At 38.6% G+C, this 26,260-nt stretch overlaps 1 protein-coding gene and 1 pseudogene across 1 annotated transcript in view; one reads left to right on the top strand and one right to left on the bottom strand.

Annotated features, from left to right (window-relative positions):
* Window positions 1-26,260, bottom strand: part of LOC107151434 (cytochrome P450 2B4-like) — an 84,578-nt gene that overhangs the window by 18,869 nt on the left and 39,449 nt on the right. The gene's annotated exons all lie outside the window — the stretch shown is intronic.
* The window catches only part of LOC107151633, a 32,612-nt pseudogene continuing 10,457 nt past the window's right edge, over window positions 4,106-26,260 (top strand).

Raw genomic sequence — 26,260 nt, 5'->3', positions numbered from 1 at the left:
AGTTGCCGAGATGCTGAGAAAGGGGCACTAGCCAGGAAGAGCCGGCTGGGAAAGGCAAGGAAGAGCACCCTCCATTCCACTCAGGGCTCACAGAAAAACACCTTGACTTTAGTAGGCTGAGGTTCGTAAGCTCCAGAATTGGAAAAGGATAAACTGAATTGACTTTAACCACTAAACTTATGGATTGACTCCAACAGTCCTAAGCAACGAGTTGAAGGTTCACTTGTGTTGGTGCAAATATCAGCAGCTCACACCTTTTTACTGCTGAGAGTTTAACATGGTGTGGAGACACCCCAGTGGGGTTACTCCTTCCTCAGTCAGTGGACATTCAGGAGATTTTCTGTCTGGGACTCTTAGAATTAAAGCTGCTCTAGACCATTTGCCTACTAGACTGGTAAGCACATGGCATTCTTCTCTCTTCAGTGAATGCCAGATTGTAGGAAGACTGGGTGATTTGATAGGTCAGAGAATCTACTAAGGAGTTATGTAATTTACTTTCCCACCAGGAAAGTACAAGGGTTCCAATTACTTCACCTCTCCACTCCACCAATATTTGCCTTCAATTGTCTTTTTCATTTTAGCCAGTGTGATAGTTGTGTAAGGAAATTTGTTACACTTTTTATTTTTATTTCTTAATAACTAATAACACTGAGCACCTTTTCCTTTGCTTATTTGCCCCAAATATGTCACCTTGAGTGAAGTGTCTGGTCAGGAACTTTCCTTTTAAAACAAAAACTATGCTGAATGAAAGAAGGCAGACAGTAAAATTCTCAAAAAATGAAAATTTATTTATAATGACAGAAGAGACACCAGTGGTTACCTTGTGATGGGGAAGGATAATATGGATAAATAAATGGATTACAAAGAAACATGTGAGCAGAGGGCGATGGATTTGTCCCTTATCTGAATTGCAGTGATGTTTTCATAGTATATAAATATGTAAAAACTGAAAGAAAAAAAAAGTTTGTGGCACATCCTGTAATCCCAATGGCTCAGGAGGCTGAGGCTGGAGGATCGCAAGTTCAAAGCCAGGCTCAGTAACTTAATGAGGCCCTAAGAAACTCAAACCCTAACTCAAAATAAAAAATAAAATGTGCCTGGGCCAGGCGTGGTGGCCCATACCTGTAATTCCAGTAGCTCGGGAGGCTGAGGCAGAAGGATCACAGGTTCAAGGCCAGCTTCAGCTGCTGTTAATGAGGCCGTACACAACTTAGCGAGACCCTGTCTCAAAATAGAAAATAAAAGGCGCTGGGAATGTGGCTTAGTGGTGAAGCACCCCTGAGTTCAATCTCTTACCAAAAGAAAAAAAAAAGAAAAAAAAACCACAACTTTAATTTTTCTAGTTAGATTATTTGTTTTCTTATTGAGTTTTGAGAGTTGTTTAGATATTCTCAAGACAAGCCCTTTGTCACATATGTAATCTGTAAATATTTTATCCAAGTCTATGTCTTCTTTATTTTCTTAACAGTGTTACACACACATACACACACACACACACACAGAGGAATGAACCCAGAGGCACTTAACCATTGAGCCACATTTTTGTTGTTGTTGTCCTTATTTTGAGACAGGGTCTCATTAAGTTGCTGAGGCTGGCTTTGAACTTGCAATCTTCCTGCCTCTGCCTCCCCAACAGCTGGGGTTATAGGATGTGCCACTGTTCACAGTATCTTTTAAGGAGCTAACTTTTTGATTATGCTGACTTCAACTTATCATTTTATATTTGAGGTCTCTTTCAGCTCTATGATCCACTGAGTCTTTTCTTGCATGAGGTGAGGATGTGGATGAAAGTTTCTCCTTTGGCATGTAGATGTCCAATTTTTCTAGCAATATTTGTTTAAAAATGTACTAATTCCACTGAACTGCCTTTTCATCTCTGTCAAAAACCAGCTGAACATATGTGCTAGTCAATTTCTTTTTTTTTTTTTTTTTTTTTTGAGGGTGCTTGGGATCAAACCCAGGGTCTATCTGGAGGGGAAAACACCCTTGCAGGAGCTCATGGCTGAGCAGAACAAACAGCTCACCTCGTAGCCAACACTCAAAAGAGAAAAGGAAGGCCCAGGGGTCCCAGGCTCCCAATCAAGGGAACACCTGGTAACTCAGAGACTTCCCACAGAGCACCATCTTTTTAAGTTTCCATCCCCCCCAGTAACACCACACTGAGGACCAAGCCTAGCACATAGACACTTGGGGAACATTCCAGACACACATTGCAGCAAGCATTAAGTTTGGCATTAGTTGCAGGGGGTTTTTTTAATACTATTTTTATCTGTAGATGCGTACAATATCTTTACTTTATTAATTTATTTTTATGTAGTGCTGAAGAGCGAACCCAGTGCCTCCCACGTGCTAGGCCAATGCTCTACCACTGAGCCACAACCCCAGCCCATACTTGCAGGTTTGTTATAGATGCCTCTCATGAGGTCGAGGGATTTCCTTTACTTCTAGTTTGCTGAATAACTTACCATGGATTCGTATTTAAGTGTGTTTCTCATATATTTAGAGATTGTATTTATTTTTCTCCAATAACATTTTGGTTTGGGTATTTAGATCATTTCCATTAAATATGATTATAAATGTTATTAGGTATAAGTTTGTATGTATCTCTTTGTCCCATCCGTTCTTTACTCACTGTTTTCTCTTTTCGGCCTTTATTTAGATTAAATATGTTTGTGATTCCATTTTGTCACCTGGCTTACTAGCTCCAACTCCCTGTGATTGTTGTGACTGTGTTAGGGCTCCGCTGGCCTCCTCCTTCCTGCACTGCAGCCTGGAGGGCCTGCTGAGGCCGCTAACTGAGGCGGTCATAGGGTCCTCTCTTCTATTTCCCATCTCCTGGAGATTGCTGAGCTTGTAGCATGATGCCCAGCACCTTGAAAACATTTTCCATCCATGTTCTCCACTTTCTTGAGGTTGGTCTGATCACCATGACTTCACCTTGACCTTAGGATGCCCTGTGTTTGTATTTGCCTGGTGTTGTGGTGTGTGTTCCTGTGTGTGTCTGCTTGGGCTTGCTGTGTGTGTGTGTGTGTGTGTGTGTGTCCTGGTCTCTGCTTTTTTGTTTTCTGCAGGTGCTCAATGTCTTTCTCCTTTTCTGTGACAGCCATAGACATAGAGATGATGAGATTAACAGAGAGGATGGGACATAACAGGTGAGACCCAGAGGCGGGGGTGGAGCAGGTGGAGAAGGGCAATGAGACTGTGACAGGGGACATAAGGACACTGATGTTAGCTGGACACTGTCTCCCTGCCTTTCCCTGTCTGCTATGTCTCTCTCACTGAGTACTTTTATCTGTCCTCTTGTGGATCTCTCCCCCCTCCCTCTCTCTCCCCCCCCTTTCTGTCTGTCTCTCCCTCTTTCTCTGTATCTGTTTTTTCCTAGTCTCTGAGCTCTGGGAACACGGACTTGCCTCCAATGTGATTGATGTTCTCTCTGTCTCCATCGTCATTGTAAACCTGCTCCCTCCCTGTCCCTCACAGGGGTCAGGACATAATTACCCATTAGGGAATAAATTTGTCCATATCTGCCTGTTCTCTCTCTCTCTCTCTCTCTCTCTCTCTCTCCTCTCATCTCTCATCTCTCATCTCTCATCTCTTTTAATGTGGGAAACATCTTGCTACAAAGGCAAACAAACCACTCACCACCACCCAAGGTCCCCATGGGGGGACAGAGTGGCTACGTCACCCCGTGCATGAGGCCAAGGTGAAGGTGATATTTTGTCTGAGTCTGAAACTCGGAGTTGCCAGAATTTTCACAACCAACTTGATCTGAATCTAGATATACTAAATCTGTTACAAATTCTCGTGTCAAATCTGTTTTGATAAATTCATCCAATATCATATTTCCACTCATATTAATTCAAAATGAAATCCAATTCTAGTTTTCACAATCCACACGTTGCCAGTGCTCATATGTCACACATAGCTAGTGGCCACTGTTCTGGACAATGCAGCACCAGAGAAAGATCTACTTGCTTTATTCCCTACTTTCTGCACCAACACTGGAAGAAAATGCTATGATTATCTGTTGTTAAAACTATTTACTCCAGGGCTGGGGATGTGGCTCAAGCAGTAGCGCGCTCTCCTGGCATGCGTGCGGCCCAGGTTCATCCTCAGCACCACATACAAAGATGTTGTGTCCGCCAAATACTAAAAAATAAATATTAAAATTCTCTCTCTCTCTACCTCTCTCTCACTCTCACTCTCTCTTTAAAAAAAAAACTATTTACTCCAGTGGCAGCAGAAGGACCCTTGGAGGCCTGCCCCTTGAGTACAGGGAGCTGGTCATCCTCTCCCTGCTTTGGGAGGTGCCTGCATTGCTCAGATCCTCACAGAGAATGAAGAACGTATGCAGGTATGACCTGATTTTTACTTAATGTGATTTTTACACAAAATGAAAAAGACTTGTTTAAATAATGACTTTTTATCTTATTGAAGGAAAAGTACACACTAATCATTCAAGATCTTGCAAGAGAGAAGTCTTTGATCCTGTTTGCACAGGTTTCTAGAAGCTAGTTCTGTACTAGTTCAGTGGAAATGATAATGGAATGTTTATTAATTACTATCATTCAATCATATTTGTAATATAACCATATGTGACTGAATTTAGATTTTTATTTTTCATTATTTAACCATTGTCCATGGAGTAGAGTACTAATCCTCCATTGTTGAACATACCAGTTAGGTTTCTCGTTTTGCATTCCTGTATTCAAGCGTTGTTGGAATGAACATTCTCTGTCTTCATATTCTGACACTACTGTTTTACAACTTGCATGATTTCTTTTTCAAATTGGTGCATTATAGTTATACATAATAGTGAGCTACTTTGTGTTAAATTTGTACTAGTGCACAACATAACTGGGTCCATTTCACACCCTGATGCCTCCTCTTTCTTCTCTCCTCCCTCTCTTCCTTCCCTTCCTCTACTCTGTTGGTCTTCTTTCTAATTTCATGAGATAATCACCTTTTTTCTTTCTTCTCTCTAGCTTTTGCCTTTTGAGAGAAAACATACCCCCTTGACTTCTGAGTCTGGCTAATTTTGTTTAACACAGCACTTTCAAGTGCCTTCCATTCTTGTGCAAGTGACATGATTTTATTCTTCCTTGTGGTCGAATAAACTTCCATGTGTATATATCGCACATTTTCTTTATCCATTCATCTCTAGATGGAAAACTCAGCCAGTCCCATAACTTGGCAATTGTAAATTGTGCTGCTATAATACCAAGGAAGTGGTAAGTATCTATAGCTGGGTCATATGGTAGCTCCATTTCTACTCTTTAAAGAAATCTCCAAGCCGATTTCCACAGAGGTTGTACTAATTTACAATGCAACCATCATCCTCTCCACAATTTGACATTGTTCACATTCTTGGTGGATACCGTTCTAGCCAGAGTGAAATTAAACCTTGGTGAAGTTTTGATTTGCATTTCCCTGACTGCTAAAGATGTTGAACATTTTTTCATATGTTTCTTGGTCATTTTTATTTCTTCTTTTGAGAAGTGTCAGTTTAATTCCTATGCCCATTTATTAATTGGGATATATAATTTCTTGGTCATTAGTTTTTTGAGTTCTTTCTATATTATTCCTCTGTTAAAAGAGTAACTGACAAATATTTTCTCCCATTACATAAATTCTCTCTTCGTGTTCTTAATTCTTTCCATTGATGTGTGGATGATTTTAAATTTGATGCTATATCATTTATTAATTCTCAGTATTATTTCCTAAGCTCTAGGAATCCTAATGAGACAGCTGTTGCCTCTTCCTACATGTTGGAATGTTGATCAAAGTTTTCTGCTAGCAGTTGCAAAGTTTCTGACCGAATTCCTATGTCTTTAGTCCATTTTAGTTGACTTTGGTGAAGGGTGAGATAAAGGGATCGAGTTTCAGTCTTCTATGTATAGATGTCCAGGTTTCTCAGCACCATTTATAAAAGGCTTTCTCTTCTCCAGTGTATTTTTTGGCACCTTTGTCAAGGATCAAGTGACTGTATCTGTGTGGGTTTATCTCTGTCCTCTATACTATTTCATTGGTGTAGGTGTCTGTTTGTATGCTGGTACCACGCTGTTTTTATTACTATGGCATCTAGAACAATTGAAAATCAGTATTGTGGTGCCTCCAACATTGCTTTGTTTGCTTAGAATTGCTTTGGTGATTCTGGGTCTTTACTCTTCCATTCAATTTTAGGACTGTATTTTCTAGTTCTGTGAAGAATGCCATTGGTATTTTGAGGGGGGTTACTTTGAATGTATAGATTGCTCTTGCTAATATGGCCATTTTAACAATGGTAATTCTACCTAACCAAGAATATGGGAGGTCCTTCCATCTTCTCATGTCATTTATTTATTTAGTTAGTTAGTTAATTAGTTATTTAGTCAGTGTTCTCTAATTTTCTTTGTTGGTTTTATTCCTAGGAAATTTATTATTTTGGAGAATAGACTTATTTTCTTTTTCAGAAGATTATTTTCTTTTTCATTACTGGTATACCGAGAAGCTATTGATCTTTGTATGTTGATTTTCTACCCTAATAACTTGGCTGAATTTATTAGCTATAGAAGACTTCTGATGGAGAATTTGGATCTTCTAGATAAAATCACATCATCCACAAACTATGATGTCTTGACTTCTTCCTTTCTATTTGTATTCCTTTTATTTCCTTCTCTTGCCTAATTGTTCTGGTAAAATTTCAAGTACAATATTGAATAGTAGTGATGAGCGTGGACATCCTTGTCTTGTTTCTGATTTCAGAGGAAATGCTTTCTGTTTTTACCTGTTCAATGGATATTGGCTTTGAGTTTGTCATATATAGTCCTTATGATGTTGAGGTAAGTTCCTTCTCTCCCTAGTTTAGTCAGTATTTTTAACATGAATTAGTGCTGGATTTTATCAAGCTTTTTCTACATCTATTGAGGTGATCTTGTGATCTTTGTCCTTAATTCTCTTTAAGTGATGAATACGTTTTTATTTGTGTATGTTTAAGCATCCTTGCATTTCTGCAATGAAAACAACTTGATCATAATGTACACTCTTCTTAACGTGTTGGTCAAAATGATTTGCCAATATTTCATTAAGAATTTTTTTTACCTGTGTTCATTATAGATGTTGGTATATATCTTCTCTGGATTTGGTAATTAGGGTGATACTGGCTTCATGAATGAACCTGAAAGTGACCTCTCCCACCACACACACACACACACACACACACACACACTCACACATTTCTGTTTCATGAAGTAATTTGAGGAGTATTAGCATTAATTCTCCTTTGAAGGTCTAGTAGATTCTATCTCATCCTGAGTTTTTTTTTAATTGAAAGATTTTTTATTACTGCTTCAATCTCATCATTTTTACTGTTTTGTTTAGGTCTTTCTATAGCCTTTTGGCTATAGAGTTTTAATAAATCTTATGTATCTAGAAGTTTGTACATTTTTTCTAGATTCACCAATGTATTGGCATATAAATTTCCCACAACACTCTCTAAAGATCTTATGGATTTCAGAGATGTCTGTGTCTCTAATTTTATTATTTGGGTCTTCTATCACTTTCTTTTGTTTAGTTTGGTGAAGTTCTTAACCAATCTTGCTTATCTTTCCAAAGAATTTAATCTTTGTTTTATTTCATTGCTCCTTTCTACTGCTTATTTACTATTTCATTGATTTGGGGCTCTTATTTTATTTTCCGTTTATTCTATTGATTTTGGAATTGGTTTGTTCTTAATTTTCTAGGGTCTTGAGATGCAGCATTAGGTTGTTTATTTGGACTATTTCTCAATTTTTATTTAGCAGCAAACTTTAATTTAAAACTGCCTTAACCATGAACCAGAGGTGATGCGATGTATCCCTATTCCCATTTTCATCTGTTTTTATTTATTTGTTTGTTTGTTTGTTTTATACTCAGAATTGAACCCAGGATTGCTTAACCACTGAGGTACATTCCCAGCCTGTTTTTTTTTTTTGTTGTTGTTGTTCAATTTTGTTGAGACGGGGTATCATTGAGTTGCTTAGGGCCTAAGTTCCTGAGGATGGCTTCAAATTTATGATCCTCCTGTCGCAGCCTCCCTAGTCACTGGGATTTCAGGTGTGCACCACCAGACCTAGCTCATCTAAGAATATTTTTATTTCCCTCTGACTTCTTCTATGACTCATTCATTGTTCAAAGTGCACTACTCAATCTCCATGTGTTTACATAATTTCTATAGTTTTTCTTGATGTTGATTTCTAATTTCAATCCATTATGATCTGATAAGGAGCGATGAACTATATTCTTTTATTTATTTTTTTTATATTTGCCAAGACTTCCTTTGTGGCCTAAACTATGTCCTATTTTAGAAAGTATTCTATGAACTGCTTAGAAGAAACTGAATTTGACTGTTTGGGTATAAAATATTCTATAGATGTCTGTTAGGCCCATCTAATGTATCATATGTTTTAGATCTGAAGAGTTTTTACTAATTTTATGTCTGGGTGACCTATCTATTGGTCACAGAGATGTGTTGAAATCACCCAGTACTATTGTATTGGGGTGTGAGTCTATACTGAGCCAGTGTTTATTTTTTGTGATTTGGTGTGCCAACATTTGGGGTGTAAATATTTACTATTATAGTTTCTTGTTGGATTGTTCTCTTTACCAATATGAATTGACTTTCTTTCTCTCTTCAGTTTAATTTTAGCTTGAAATCTGTATTATTGGATATGAGAGTACCTACCCCTGCCTGTTTGGGGGGCTCCATCTACATGGATTATCGTTTTCATCCTCTCACTTTCAGCCTTTGGCTGTCTTTAACTATAAGATTAGTTACTTGCAGACAACATATACTTGGGTCTTGTTTTTTAATTTATTCTGAAGTCTGTATTTTCATTGTAAGATGAGACTATTTCCATTCAGTATTCTCATAAAGAGATGTTTAGTCCTATCATTTTGATTTTATTTCTGTTTAAGTTACTCCTGTTTCTCCTTTTCTTAGCTACTCTCATAAAGAGATTTGTCTATTCACAAGCTCTGCAGTTTGTTTTTAATTAGTTGCTCATGACAATACAATGATCTTGACATATCATACATTTGATTCAAATGGGGTGTTTTTAATTGCTGTTCTTTGTAGTATTTCTTTAAGTACTTACGTAGTGCTGGTTTAGTAGTCACATAATTTTTGTGCCTATCTTAGAAGGTTTTGCTTCTTCTTTGATTCTGAAGGACAGCATTGCTGAATATAGAAATATAAGTTGGTAGCTATTTTCTTTAAGGGCTTGGAAGCTGAAAGAAAAAACCTCAATCTCAACAAGTCTTCAACCTCTAACACAAAATGCACTGTATTAAAGTATACTAATCAGTATCAGAGAAAAACCAAACACTACCAGGGAAAGTATAGGACAAACTCACATGGAGGTATATTCAACAATTCAAAACAATCTGATAGGCCAGAACGCTTCACTAAGAGAAGTCTTTGTCATAAAGATCCAAGACCTCCTGGATTTTTGTTTCTTCTGAGAAAATAAGTAATTGTGACTGACATATCTCTAAATGTGACCTGATATTTTTCTTTGGAGGCCCTTAAATTCTCTTCTTCTCTATGTTAGGCGCTTTAATTATAAAGTATCATGGAGAGGTTCTTTTTGATCATGTCTGGTTGGGATTCTGAACAACTCTTATATCTGAATGTACATCTCATTCCCAGGATTTGAATTTTTTCTGCTTTTATTTCACTGAAAAGGTTACCCATGCCATTTTCCTGTAGCTTGGATGCCTATTCAATTCTGATAATTCTTAAATATGGTTACTTAATATGGTTCCAGAATTCCTGTATATCTTATCATGGTTATCTATTTTCTCTTCTTTAATACCATCTGAATATTCAAGGCTGATCATTTTATCTTCCAGCTTGGAGATTCTGACTTCTACGTGGTCAACTTTCTTGGAGATATTTTCAACAGAATTTTATTTGATTAATTGTATCACTGTTCTTTTGTAAAATTTCTGTTTGGATATTTTTATATCTTTGCTTATTATTGAATTTCTTGTTCATGTCCTGTTCTGACTTCCTTAATTTGTCTGCTTATTTTTCTACATTCTCTCAGTACTCATTAATCTTTTCATCTACTTTGATGTCCTTGGAGTCAATTGCTGGTGAATTATCAACCTTAGGAGGTGTCATGTTACCTTGTTTTCTCATATTTCTTTTATTCCTATGTGGAGATCTATTGAGATTGAGTTCCATTTCCATGTGAGGACATTTTTATGACACAGCCTTCTCTTACAGAAATGTTCTGGGATATCAAATTGCTTTGAATTGTTGAATATACTTCCATATGGGTTTTGTACTATAGTTTCCCTTGTGTTTGTGTGTGTGTGTGTGTGTGTTTGTGTGTGTGTATGTGTGGGGTGATTAGTGTACTTTTATATAGTGTATATTGGTGTCCAGAGTCATTCTGTTATTTCTCTTTTCTGTTGCGATAGGAGTGGATGTTCTTGAGTGGAACAGAGGCCTCTTTCTAGCCATTACTACATGAGAATTGGTCATTGCTCTGGGGGTTTTGACCCCCTATGCTTTGCATTGAAGCATTGTTGATGTTTGAGCAGGGTTAGGTTGTGTGTGGAACAAGATCCACTATCTCTTAGCTGGTTTGGGGGTGAAACTCAGCTGCAGAATATCTACCCAATGAACTTGTAGTATCACATTCAATTCCCAACACCTCACAGAAAGGGTGGAGATAAAGCAACAGTGGCAGTGAACAACATACAGCATGAAAGTAAATACCAGGTGCTTATTATGGAATCTGTAACACTAATAACCAGAAAAACTGGAAGAGTGGGGTCAGAAACTAACAAAGCAACAACAAACAGCTGTGAACTAGATATAGCATTGAAGTAAACACCAGGTATCAACCACAACATCTACAATACTGACAACCATAAAAACAAGAATAGTGAGGGAAGAAAAGTATCAATTAGTTTTTTAAAATAGTGAAAATATAGAACATTAAGAGAAAAAGAAAATTGAGTAGGATGAGTAAGGCTGTATCTTGGTTTGGGGGTGCAGTTCAGGTGCAGCATATCTACCCCACAAACTCACACCAGATGCTCAACAACTCACAGAAAGGGTATGTGCACACACATGTACACACACAATCAATCAGAAAACACTACAAAAAATTTTTTTAAAATATTTTTAATTATATATGGACACAATGCCTTTATTTGATTTATTTACTTTTTATGTGGTGCTGAAAATCGAACCTAGTGCCTCACACATGTGCAGCAAGCACTCTACCCCTGAGCCACAATCCCAGCCCCAAGAAAAATTTCTTAGTAAAAGAATTATCTCCACTGAAGTGGCCAAAATATTCCTTGCCTATGCCAGACTGTTCTTTCCTTTTCTTCTTGGGGTATGCATTCCTTCCAGCAAGGGATGGGGCTTATTAAATCCTTCCTCCTTAGCTGCCTCTCCAAGTGCTGGCTGAAGTGGCCTGGAGGTGAGGCTGGCTGAAATGACTTTGAGTTTCCCTGTTCACCAGTATAAAGTGGAATGGAATGGGATGTACCATCTGTTGGCATTTTATCCAGACAGATTAGATCAATGCACCCTCAGGGTAGGGCTGAGGCAGAGTTTTAAATGGGAGGTTCCAGTGGCTGGAGTCCAGCTCTGATCAGAACCTTCACACTTTGTCTGATGGTATTTACTTTGGAGAAATTAGAACAACACAGTCCTAGGGTAGGGAGATGCCTGTCTTTGCTGGGTGTCTGGGTCGCCCAGAGCCCCAGCCTCACCCCCTGGATAAATCTACTCATACAGCAAGGGGCTCGGCAGGTCTCATTTACTCCATCACCCATGAATATGGCCTTCTGAGTCTTAGTCCCCAAATATAACCATGACCACATATTTGATTTCCCAGGCCTCTTCAGCTGGTCTTGCCAGCCACCAGACTCACAGGGAAAGTGAGTTGCCCTCCCTTCTCTTTATCTAACCCAAGTCAGTCCCCAGTCTCCTAGGATACAGTCTTCTCTGCGCCTGTTTCAATTGTGTTCTGCCAGGTGTACCCTAGGCCACCCAAGCACTGGCTGGGACAGTGTGGGCAGTCCTTCTATAATCCCCCAGTTTCCCACAACAGCAAGCTCAGGCATGACCTCCACACAACCATAAAAACAAGACATGACAACCATAAAAACAAGAATAGTGAGGGAAGAAAAGTATCAACTAGTTTCCCCCCCTCAGCTCTCTGTTCACAGGTTGAGAAACACAGAGCACTTTCCAAGCACCAACATGCTGTGCAGCCTCCGCTTCAGCTAAGTTCAGACCGTCTTTTAATCCTGCCAGTGTTCCTATGCCAAATTTCCCTGGTATGTTTCTCTCTCTTTCCCTTTGTGTCACCCCTCCACTCTGTGGTGACCCAGCATTGCTACCACAACCAGCTTGACTCTGAGCGACTCTTTCTTGTCTCTGTTTAAAACACAAGAATTTCTGGTCTCTATGAGTCTGACTGTCCAATGGTGCCTGTCAGTGAATTTCCTCAATCGTCCACCTCACTGAGAAGCAGTATTCCCAGAGCTTGTAGCCCCAGCCATGGAGCAAGCAGAAAGTACAGGCTCCCTCCACATCACACTTCTTGGACTCATGTAATAGTGAGATAAATATATGCACAAGAGAAAGTCATTCTAAAATGATAGCTCATAACCTAATCATTTCTTGCATTGTCTCATTCGTGAGCTTTGGGTGGACATGTCGTATCTAAACCATAACAGAAAGTTGAGAGTATTGGAGAAAATATGAAAGATTAATGGACAGCTGAAGTAGATGATTAGGAGGAAATAGGAGTGAATATAATGAAAGAATGTACTTTGGACTAATGTAATTAGCAGTCGAATAATGGATGGGTAACAGTGAAAGTGTTGGGGTGAATGAACAGATCAAAGGACTGATGGGAAGGTCTTTGGAATTATAGGACGGGAACAGTCAGAGAGGGACACATGGGTAATCCTATTAATGGGTGGCCTTATGTGGCAAGCAGGGTTCTATCTGTTGGGCATGTGTAGGTGGGGTGAGGGCAAGGCAGGTAAGGAAAGGTAAGGTGGCTGAATGGGTTTGAGTGGATAAACAAAGCCTAAGTTGATACTTTAAGAGCTGGAGTAAAAGTAACACAGTATGTTGGAATCAAATGGCCTGATATAGAAGAAGCGTTTCTACAACATATTGTGTGACATTACCTAACCATTGTCACTCTTTTTTTTAAGTTGTAGATGGACACAACACAATGACTTTATTTTTATGTGGTGCTGAGAATCGAACCCGGGTCCCACCCATGCTAGGTGAGCACTCTACCACTGAGCCACAATCCCAGCCCACCATTGTCACTCTTGATCTAATTATTTGTAATTTTTAGTGAAATATTAATAATTATCTAAAAAAGGTTAAGAGATTTTAATCAATGTAGAGTCCTGTGAACATATCTTGGACATGGAAAGTGATATATTATATAATATTGTGTATATTTCTATATTGTTGTCATCCCAGGACTTACCTCTACCTGTTATTATTCCTAACCACCTGAGCTTCTCAGTCTCTAAAATCCTTCACTTGTTTGTATGTGTCCCTCCAATCAGACCCCTCTTCTGTGTTCACCTTCATTCCCAGCACCTTGGAAGTTTCAAGGAGTCTCCTCCTTGTCCCTGAAGTCATCTGCTTAGGGCTGCCTTCACTACTTCAGGCCCACAAAAAACCTACTGGCAAGAAATCAGTGTACACAGTGGGCACAGAGTTGTATTCTCCCAGCACTGGGAGTGAAGGAAGGAGACACAGTGGAGGAGCTCATTGGAAGGACATGCAGAGACAAGGGAAGGATTTTAGAGGCTGTAGAGTCCAGCAGGGCATGAATATAGGAATAACAGGTAAAGTGTAAACCCTGAGCTTGGAAGGGCTATTGGGGGAGAATTATAGACCTCTAGACTCCTGTGATCCTGGAAGAATCGTCCTGCCCCAACAAGCCTTACTGTTCTCAGTTATACAGTGACAGGCTTGTATTAGAATTCCAAGGCACATTCTTCTCTAACTTGATAAATTCCTAGAATGCTGAGAGTTTATGATATTGACTCTCAACAGTTCTAAGGCTACCAGAGTCCAATATTCCTTGCGTATATGAATTTCAGGATGCCTGATCCTTCTTGAATAGGTCCAGGGAAATCAGATGTGTAATATTGTGATACTTGAGATTTAACTACCTGGTATAAATGACAATGAACAGATTGCTTTATCTATGTGTGTGTGTGTGTGTGTGTGTGCACGCACGCGCGTGTGCGCACACGTGTGTACACATGCATGCACGCCCACATGCATGTTCAGGGTTAATTTTCTCTGAATTAATTACCCATGTAATGAAAGGTTGAATTCAGCCCATGACACTCACTGTTACCATTCTCCTTTAATCCTATTTCCAGCCCCTGCCCATTGTTTTATCTCAAGTATAAAGTTAGGTTAATGATTTCAGAGTTTTCTTCTTTTATAAAACGTGCAGTCTATGCTATTGATTTCCTCCTATGTATTCCTGTGCCAGTATCGTTCAAATTTTAAGTTGTGATTTCATTTCCATCTAGTTCAAATTTTAGGTAAATTTGTCTTAAGATTTCTTCATTGACCACATCTAATTGCCTTTGTCGTGTTTAATCTCTGAATATTTGTGGAACTACTGCCCACCTTTATTTTACTGATTTCTTGTTTAATTCATGGTAACCTAAGAGCATACTTTGTATGAGTTCTTTTCCTTGAAATTTCTTGAGGGGCATTTGAAAATCCAGGGAGCAGTCTGTCTCCAGGAATGTTTTAAGGAAGCTGGGGAAGAATTGTATTCTGCTGTGACTTGGCAAAGCATCCCATAAATGTCAATAGACCCATTTGAATTATGGTGCTATTCAGTTCAACTGTATCTTCCTGATTTTCTGCTAAATTTGTCTGAGTCTGTCAAAAACTTGAAAGAGGAGGCTAGGGTTGTAGCTCAGTGGTAGAGTCCTTTCCTTGCACCTGTGAGGCACTGGGTTTGTTCCTCAGCACCACATAAAAATAAATAAATAAAGATATTTTATTCATCTACAACTAAAAAGGTTTTTTAAAAATTGAAAGAGGAACACTGAAGTCTCCAAGTAAAATAAGAAGGTCTTCTACTAATCCTTGCAGGCTTATAATTTTTGGCCTTTTGTATTTTGACGTTTGGTTGGTGGGTGCCTACACATGGAGATTTGTAGTGTCTTCTTGGAGCATTAGCAACATTATTGTTATGTTCAGCCCTTGTTTATCTGATAATTTTGTTTGCTCTGAAGGCTGCTACCTTTAAAATGAATATATAGCTATCAAAGCCCTATTTTGATTTTGTGGTAGCATCGTAATCTCCAATCCTTTATTTTTAATCATTCTGTGTTTTTATAATTATTTTTAATAGTAAATATTAATTACACAGGATAATGGATTTCATTGTGGCATATTTGAATATGCATCTAACATATTTTGATAATTTCCATCCCCCACACCCATCCATCACCTCCAGGTCTCCCCCTGATCTCCCTTCCTCTTCTCTAACAGTCTCCCTTCTCCATTCATGTCAATTTTTTTCTAGATTTGACATATGAGTAAAAGCACATGATACTTATCTTTCTGGGTCTGACATATTCTACTTAAAATGATGGCCTCTGGTTCCATCCATTTTCCTTCAGATGACATGATTCATTCTTCTTTATGGCTAATAATCTATTGTGTATATATACTACATTTTCTTTATCCATTCATATGGCTGCTTCCATAACTAGGATATTGAGAATTATACCACAATAAATACAGACATACAGATATCTCTATACACTGTAACTCCTTCAGATATATGCTGAGGAATGGCATAGCTGAATTGTGAAGAAAGCAAAAGGAGACAGAAGCAAGGTGCAGAAGCAGAATGGGAGAAGGGCCCCTTGTCCAAGCAGCCAGCTTTATTTATATCAGTAGGTTACTTTAGGTCACTGGCATCTGTAGTACATTACTGTTCATTGTATCATTAGGCAGGTTACAGAGTTAGCAACATTATGCAGCTTATTTCTCCGTTACATACTATAGTTGCAATGTGCAATGCTAGGAGCTTTGTGTAGCTCTCAAGAAAGTCCATTGTTTAAAGTCACTTTTATGTGGACAGGTTCAGGTGCAGCAGAGCTTGGTGAAACATTGTAGTTGTCTAACAAGAGAGTTTCTTTATTCCCAGGAGCTGTGTGCCTGAGATCAAGGTCCAGCTGATAAGACTCTAGCACAGAGCATCCTCACGGAGGGCACTGCTATAGCAGCTAGGCATTCTGTACCTTTGCACAGAAACTTTCCCAGACACCTAGCATGCCACAGCCATGAAGTCATTAGAGACCCCAATCCCAAACAGAAAACCCTTACACTGGATCATGTGGTAGTTCTGTTATTATTTTGTTGGAAGAATCTTCCCAATGATTTTCATAGTGGCTGTACTAATTTATATTTCCACTAACAATGTATAAGATTTCTATTTTCTTTGCATCCTCATCAGCATTTAATACTATCTGCGTTCTTGATAATAGTCACTCTAACTGGAGTAACATAGAATCGCAGTGTAGTTTTTATTTATATTTTCTTGATGGCTAAAAACGTTGAATGTTTTTATATAATGATTGAATATTTGTACTACCTATTTTGTGAATTATCTCCTCAGTTCATTTGCCCAAATATTGATTGGAGTGATTGGGGTTTGGGTTTGGGGACAGGAGATTTTGGGGGGATTTGAGTTCTGTATATATTCTGAATATCAATCCTCTTTCAGAAGACAGCTGACAACAATTACCATTTTGTAGGCTCTCTCTTCACTCTGTTGTTTCCTTTGCTGTGCAGAAGCTTTTTAATTTGGTTTATTCCCATTTGTCAATTTTTTCTTTTTTTTCATTTGCCAGTTTTTGCTATTATTTTCTAAGTTATAGAAGTCCTATTCAGAAAGTCATTGCTTATATTTTGAAGGGTTTCCCACATTTCTTCTAGTAATTTCAATGTTGCAAGTCTTATACTTGGGTCTTTGATCCATTTTGAATTGATTTTTGTTTAGGGTGAGGCTGGGGATCTAGCTTCAATCTTCTACACATGGATATCCAATTTCCTCCACACCACAGTTAAAGAGGTCATATTTTCTCCAACATAAGTTTTTGGTGCTTTTGTCAAGAATCAATGGTGTCACTGCATGGGTTTTTCTGTGGTCTATATGTCTGGTTTATGCAAGTAGCATGCTGTTTTGTTACTATGGCTCTGTATTATATTTTGAAGTTACCTATTGCAATACCTCCAACATTGCCACTTCTGCTCAGGATTGCTTTGGTTACATTCCAGGTTACATTTCAGTTGGGCACGACTTGAGGTAGGTAGGTCACTTGGTGCTTTCTCTGGAAAGATTAATCTTCTCTGTGACCTCTGCCCCCCACCAAGTCACCTTCTGGTCTCTGCTGAGTAACTTTCCTCCTCTTTGCCCTTCATCCATGATGCTCCATCCACCTCATGCCCAGAGCAATGGAACCAACCAAACTTGGACTAAACCTTTGAAACCATGAGACAAAATAAGCCTTTCCTTCTCTAAAAATATTCCTTATGCCAGGTACTATATAAAGTAGTTTGTTTAGCTTATAATTTTAGAGGCTGACAGTCCAAGAACTGGCTCATTCAGTGGGACCTTCTCAGGGGGGTGCCACCTTGACCTACTTACCTCCTCCAATTCCCCAGCTCTTAATATTGAGGACCAAGTTCTTCCCAGCTCCATGGATTCTCATGTTCTTCATTAGATCAGAAAAAACACACACAAGATAAGAATAAGGCTCTTTATTCTTGTGGTGGAGCACAAGGGACCAATATGTGAGAGACAGAAATTCCAGGCTGACCCAAACAAAACAGGAATGTACACTGCTTTGAATGTTCTTTTAGGGTAGGCAAGAACATGGTCTTCTGATATCATCACAATAGAGCTGGAGTTCCAGCTGCATCTGGGTTCTTCTTCATCTTGCCTTTTGTGAGACATATGTCTCATTACCACCTTAAGCCTCAAGTGTGTTCTGGCTGTGTTATAAGAAAAAGTAAATGGAGATGATTTTTGTGAATACCCGATGCATGCCTTGCCTCTCACCAAACTGAATCCCTTATCATCTGGGAGAGTACCTAACATTATTTTCACAAGAGGACAAACTGTTCCTCTGTCTCAGTTGGTTTGATTTTAGTGATGTTGTCTTTCCTGGCTCTGGTAGTGGTATTTTTGCTTTTCAAATGGACTGTCTTGAGTTTCTCAAGATGGCAGAATAGAGAAAAAACACACAAAAAAGGGAACAAAATACCCCGACAAACCAAGATACTTCAGTAGCAGAATCCACCGACATCACAATGGAAGAAATGTCAGAAAAGGAGTCTAGAATGTTCATAGTTAAACTCATCTGCAAGGTAAAGGGCAATGTAAGGAGTGAAATCTGAGAGAAAATATAGGAGGAGAAAGATCATTTCAATAAAGAGATTCTGGAAAAAAAATATCAAGCAAAAATCATCAAAATGAAGGAATCAATAAACCAAATTTAAAATTCAATGGAAAGCAGCACCAAGACACTAGACTACTTGGAAGACAGAGTTTCAGGTAATGAAAACAAAATATATAATCTTGAAAACAAAGTTGACCATGGAGAAAAGATGTTAAGAGACCATGAACAAAACTTCCAAGAAATATGGGATACCATGAAAAGACCAAACTTAAGATTGGAGATAAACCCAAGAAATGCACACTATTTTTGATGAAACAATTCTGAAATTTCTCTAAACCTTGATAATGAAATGGAAAATCAAATACAGGATGCATACAAGACCCCAAATATATAAAATTACAACAGGCTGACACAAAGGTACATTATTATGAAAATGCCCAACATACAGAATAAGGATAGAATTTTAAAGGCTGCCAGACAAAAATGATAGGTCACATTTAGAGAGAAACCAATCTGGATCTCAGCTAATTTCTCAACTCAGACTCTCAAAGCTAGGAGGTCTTGGAATAATATATATCAAGCTCTGAAAGAAAATGGATACCCACCAGGAATACTATACCCAGCAAGATTAACTTCAGAATTGATGACGAAATAAAAATCTTCCTTGATAAATAAAAGTTAAAAAGAATTCACAGTTAGAAAGCCTGTACTAAAAAACATACTCAATAAAATATTCATGAAGAAAAATAAAATTGAAAACCAGCAAAGGAAGGAGTTACACTTAAAAATAGTCTATCAAAGAAGAAATTAATTTAAATTAAAAAACAAAAATCAATCCAAATGGCAGTGAATAAAAATAATTCCTCAATAATAACATTGAATGTACATGACCTAAACTCATCAATCAAAAGACATAAACTGGCAAATTGGATTAAAAAACAAAACCCAACAATATGAAGCCTCCAAGATAGTCACCTCATAGGCAAAGACATCCACCAACTGAAAGTAAAAAGATGGGGGAAAGGGGCTGGGGATTTGGCTCAAGCGGTAGCGCGCTCGCCTGGCATGCGTGCGGCCCGGGTTTGATCCTTAGCACCACATACAAACAAAGATGTTGTGTCCACCAAAAACTGAAAAATAAATATTGAAATTCTCTCTCTCTCTCTCTCTCTCTCTCTCTCTCTCTCTTTAAAAAAAAAGATGGGGGAAAAATATCATTCACAAGGATCCTACAAACAAGCAGAGATTTATATCTTCATATCAGAAAAAGTGAATTTCAAGTCACAGTTAATCAGGAGGGACAAAGTTGAACATTTCATACTGCTGAAGGGAACTATACATCAACAAGACATAACAATCTTACATATGTATGCCCCAAACAATGGAGCATCTTGATACAAAAACATACATCAAACAAACCCTTCTCAACTTCCAGAATCAAATAGACTACAACACGATAATACCGAGTGACTTAAACACAACTCTCTCATCACTAGATAGATCTTCCAAACAAAAACTAAATAAAGAAGCTATAGAATTAAGAAATGCAATTAATAATATAGACTTGACAGACATATATAGAATATTTCATACATCAGTTACTGAACACAATCTCCTCTCAGCAGCACATGGATCCTTCTTTAAAATATACCATATCTTAGGCCGAAAAAGCCACTCTTAGCAAATACAAAAAGAGATGGGGGGGGTAATATGTTGCATTCTATTAGATCATAATGGAATGAAATTAGAAATCAATGATAAAATTTTAAAAAGCTATTTTAACACCCAGAGACTAAATATTATGCTATTGAATGATCAATAGATAGCTGAAGAAATCAAGGAAAAAATTTAAAAATATTTGGAGGTGAATGAGAATAGCGACACAACATATCAAAATCTCTGAGATACCATGAAGGTAGTTCTAAGAGGAAAGTTCATTGCATTGAGCTCATTCATTAAAAAGATGGGAAAATTACCAAATAAATAATCTAATATTACATCTCAAAGCCCTAGAAAAAGAACAAATCAACACCAAAATCAGTAGAAGACAAGAAATAATTAAAATGAGAGCTGAAATCAATGAAATTGAAACAAAAACAATTCAAAAATCAACACAACCAAAAGCTGGTTCTCTGAAAAAATAAATAAAAACTGATAAACCCTTAGTCAGGCTAATGAAGAAAAAGAGAGAAAAAACTCAAATTACTAAAATTTGTGATAAAAAAGGAAATATCATGATGGACACTACTGAAATACAGATAACAATCAAACTATATTGACAATTTATACCCAAATAAATTAAAAAATCTTGAAGACATTGAAAATTTTCTAGAGACATATGACCTATCCAAATTGAATCACAAGGAGATAGAAAATTTAAACAGATCAGTTTCAAGAAATAAAATTGAAGATCCCATCAAAAGCTTACCAATGAAGAAAAGCCCAGGACCAGATAGATTTTCAGCAGAGTTCTACCAGACCTTCGAAACAGAACTTACAACAATCCTCAAATTAGTTCATGAAATAGAAAAGGAGGGAACCCTTCCAAATTCTTTCTATGAAACTAGTATCACCTTGATACCAAAACCAGAAAAAGACATCAAGGAAAGAAAACTTCTGACCAATATCCCTGAGAAACATAGATGCAAAAATTCTTAATAAAATACCAGCAAATCACATACAAAAACATAGTGCACCATGATCAAGTGGGTTCATCCTATGGATGCAAGGTGGGTTCAACATATGGAAATCAATAAACATAATTCATCACATCAATGGACTTAAAGATAAGAATCACATGATTATCTCAATAGATGAAGAAGAAACATTTCACAAAATACAGTATCCATTCATGTTCAAAACACTAGAAAATCTAGGAATAGTAAGAACATACCTATCATTGTAAAAGCTATATTTGTTAAACCCAAGGCCAACATCATTCTAAATAAAGAAAAATTGAAAGCTTTCCCTCTAAAAACTGGAAGAAGACAAAAATGCCCTTTTTCACCATTTCTATTCAATGTAGTCCTTGGACTCTAGCCAGAGCAATTACGCAGAAGATAGAAATTAAAAGGATATGAATAGAGAAAGAAGAGCTCAAACTACCCCTTGTCAGGAGCTGCCATGGATGCAGACGCCTTCAAGTCCTGATGCCCCAGGGCTCTGACCAGTTACTACATTTCCTAATGACTTGGGTGTTGTACTAAGTCAGAGAGCAAGGTGTGGCTCTAGGTGTAGGTGTCACCACTGGTGATGAGCTACACTCACCTGTGCCTTTGTAATCCTACCCCTTTGCCCTTTGGGGGATAGAATGTTCCCTGGAACCCCTCCTTGTGTGTTCCCTATATAAGAATAAACAATTCCAGTGGCTCTCCCTCTTCAAGGTCACTTAAAGTCGCAGAGCTGCCTCTGGATTACTGAAAAGCTACTTCCGTGTGGTGTGCTTTCTTTGTCATTTTCTTGCATTATTTGGAATAGTCAGATTTGGGGAACCCAGCATTAGTTCACCAGGTAGGATAGACGGTGATAATTCCTATTTGCCCACATGATTTTATATTTAGAAGACCCAAAAAACTCCCCCAGAAAACTTCAAAACTCATAAACAAATTTAGTAAAGTAACAGAATACAAAATTAACATCCATAAATCAATTGTGTTCCTATACCCCAAGTATGAATCAACTGAAAGAGAAATTAGGAAAACTACCCCATTCACACTAGCTCCCCAAAATATAAATAAAATAGTTGGGAATCAATAAAGATCACCCATGTTCTTGGATAGGCAGAAATAAGATTGTGAAAATGTCCATAATACCAAAAGCACTGTGCAGATTTAATGCAATTCCTATTAACATTCCAATGACATTCTTCATAGAAATAGAAAAAAATGGTCATGAAATTCATTTGGAAAAGTGAGAGGCCCAGATTAGCCAAAGCAATCCTTAGCAAGAAAAGCAAAACAGGAGGCATCACAATACCAGACCTTAACTACACTACAGAGCTATAGTAACAAAACCAGCATGGTTGGGCCCCAAAATAGACATGAAGACCAATGGTACAGAATAGAAGACACAGAATCAAACCCACCTAAATACAGTTATCTCATACTAGAAAGATGATGAGGCATCATCAACATTCATTGGAGAAAAGAAAGTCCATTCAACAGGTAGTGCTGAGAAATCTATATGTAGCAGAATGAAACTGAACCCCTAACTTTCACGCTGCATAAAACTCAACTCTAATTGGATCAAGGACCTAGGTATTAGAACAGAGCCCCTGCGCCTACTAGAAGAAAATGTATGCCCAAGTCTCCATCGTGTTGGCTTAGGAACCAACTTCCTCATCAAGACCCCTAAAGCACAAAAAGTAAAATCAAAGTCGATAAATGGGATGTTATCAAACTGAAAAGCTGCATCACAGCGAAGGAAACAATCAAGAACATGAACAGAGAGCCTACGGAATGGGAGAAAAATCTTAGCCTCCTGCACCTCAGGTAGAGCACTGATCTCCAGAATATACAAAGAACTCGAAAAGCTTAACACCAAAATCATCATCATCATCATCATCATCTAATTAATAAATGGGCAAAGGAACTGAACAGGCACATCACAGAAAAAGAAATTTGAATTGTCAACAAGTATATGCAAAATGTTCAACATCTCTAGCAATTAGAGAAATGCAAATTAAAACCACACTGAAATTTCATCTTACTCCAGTCAGAATGGCAATTATCAAGAATACAAGCAACAATAAATGTTGGCAAGGATATGGAGAAAAAGGTACATTCACATTGCTGGTGGGACTGCAAATTGGTGCAGCCACTCTGGAAAGCAGAATGGAGATTCCTCAGAAAACATGAAGTGGAACCACCATTTGACCCAGCTATCCCACTCCTAGGTTTATACCCAAAGGACTTAAAATCAGCCTACTCCCATGATACATCCACATAGATGTTCATACCTAAGCTATGGGAACAACCTAGGTGTCCTTCAACAGATGAATGGGTAAAGAAAATGTGGCATCTATACACAATATTATTCAGCCATAAAGAAGAATAAAATTATGGTGTATACTGCCAAATGGATGGAACTAAAGGCTATCATGCTAAGTGAAATAAGCCAATCCCAAAAAACCAAAGGCCAAATGTCCTCTCTGATGTGCAGATGCTGACTCACAATAAGGTAGGGGGAGGGAAGCATAGAAGCTCATTGGATTAGACAAAGGGGAATGAAGGAAGGAGGGAGGTGGGAGTAGGAAAGGCAGTAGAATGAGTCAGACATGACTTTCCTATATTCATATATGAATGAATACACAAAGAAAGTAACGCCCCAACATGTACAACCACAAGAATGGGACCCTAGTTGGAATAAGGCATGCTTAATGTATGTATAATATGTCAAAATACATTCTTCTGTCATCTATATCTTAAAAGAACAAAGAAAAAAGAAAAAAGTGGACTGTCTTTGAGCTCACCAACTTTTTTCTTATTTGTTTTTGTTGTTGTTATTGTTCATTGAAGGAATAAAGATTGCATAAAACCCCATCTGGTCTAGATATATGTGTCCTTTCCAGTACATAACATTTCAAATATCAAAGTATATGGCAAACATACAAATAAGGGGAAGGGAACCCGCTCCTATGGACAGTATAGTCTGTGTTAAATCATAAAATAAGCTCCGTAAAGGACAACTGGCAAGTGATTCCCAGCGCACTCACCAGTGAGGTATCAACACTCACCTGAACAACCAACTGCAGCTTAACAATTAATTTAATAAAATGGTCCAAAAATACCCAGATCAAATGAAATATACTTAATCAAAATAATTTCCTTTACTCCCACTTCTTTCTTCTAAATTTAAGCTTTCATTTATACTCCCCTTTCCCAACCCATAACTCCTACCCCTTAAAGGCTCAAAATGGACATTGGTGCTATAAATACAAACACTACTTAAGAAGCATTAAATTAGGCTTCTTTTTTCTTCATGTTTTTTCTTCTAACAATCTGTTAGTTTTCTGAACCAAGACCAAGTATTTAAGTTCCTATGCTGCATACCCACGTTATTCCACACACACACACACACTATATATATATATATATTTTTTTTTTTTTTGAGACAGGGCCTTGCTGTGTTGTTGAGGCTGGCTTTGAATTTGAAATCTTCCTGCCTCAGCCTCCTGAGCCGCTGGGATTACAGATGTGCACCACCATGTCCAGCTAAAAAAAAAAAAAAACATATATATATATATATATATATATATATATAAAATTTCTGCTCTGTACTATGAGTTCACTAATTCTTTCTTCTGTTTGCTCTGTCCCACTATCTATGTCTTCTAACATGTTCTTAATTTATCTTTAATTTAGCTCAAGGATTTCTGTTCAGTGTTTTTAATTGCTTTTCTCTCTGTTAAATTACTCAGACTATTGGATTGGTCTGTGGGTTTCTTGAGTTTCCTTAAAGGAGCTGCTTTAACTTCTCCATCCCAGAGTTTACCCGTACTGAATGCAACTTGGTTTGGCACCTTATTGTGACTGTTCCTGGCATTCACTAGGTAAGTCAGGGCATCGTGAAAGCTCGTGGTCCGCATGTCTGATGCCTGCTGTTCTGAGGCCTCACCTGGGCACTGCAGGGTTAGATATTCCTTCCAGTATTCATAATCTGGCTGCTCATCTTCTGTAAGCCTGTCGTCACCTCCACTATTTCAACACTAGATGGCGCGCTAGGGCAGAGTTTGCCGTGAGCGTTCTGTTCTGTGTTGCTATTTTGGCACCTCAGGAACTCCGGAAGTGCCTAAAACCGCGTTAGTCCACCCCAGAAGCCTTTCTCTGCAGCCAGAGCAAACCCAGATGCCCATCTACAGTCACCAGCCTCTGGGCACTGCACAATTGTCGCTAGCGGTGGAGAGACTCACTGTGGAAGGACCCTCCTAGTCTCCTATGCCACACCTGTGGCCAACCACAATGCAAAGCTGTGTTTCAGCCCAGACCCCCAGACCCCCCAACCCAGACCAGCAATGGGGAGGACCAAGGCTCACACCACTAGGGGTGGCCTGCTGCTTGAAACCCAAGACTGCTGCAACAAGCCGGGGATGATGTCAACTGAGTAGCTCTCCAACAGGTGGGATCCATGGGTTCTTGGTTGTATGGTTGCTCTAGAAGTTCCATCCACAGGAACTACCCTGGGAACAGGTACTGTTGGGATCTGCCCAGTGTTAGGTTTCAGCAGGCCAACACTGGGATCTTAGGCAAAATCCTGAGCTTCCTGACCAGTCCTACCCCACTACCACCCCCACTATTATGACTCCCCACTACTACCACCACCAATAAATGGATTCTTGCACCATGCTATGCTGCTGGAAGTTGGGGTAGTGTTAATGGGACGGCCAGCATAGGACTTCGTCTTGGAGCTCAGAGCTGGCCCACCATGGTGAGACCCAACACCAAACAGAAACTAAACGTCCTTATACCGAGGCTAGAAGTCTTAGAGGCTCTGGAAGCAGCAAAGACTGGTGTAACTGACTCAAGTTCCAGCCTGTATCATGGAAGCCTTGGGCTGGGACTTAGGTGCCCTCACCTGTAAATCTGCACAGGTGCTTGTGGCTGAGCCTCAGAGGCCACCTGTGGGGAGCCACTCCTGAGCTATTTGAGCATCTTCACTTGGCCTTGGAGCCAAGGAGATTTTGGTTTGGCATTTCAAGTTTTATTGTGGCTCCTCCCACTTAATGGATTGCACAGTGCACGTGACCTCTGTCTTCAGCTAGGAAGACTGATCTCTTATCTCCATAGTT

The sequence above is a fragment of the Marmota marmota genome, unplaced genomic scaffold (genome assembly GCF_001458135.2).
Source record: "Marmota marmota marmota unplaced genomic scaffold, marMar, whole genome shotgun sequence".
Classification (NCBI taxonomy): Eukaryota; Metazoa; Chordata; class Mammalia; order Rodentia; family Sciuridae; genus Marmota; species Marmota marmota.
This window is presented reverse-complemented; position numbering and strand designations above follow the sequence as displayed.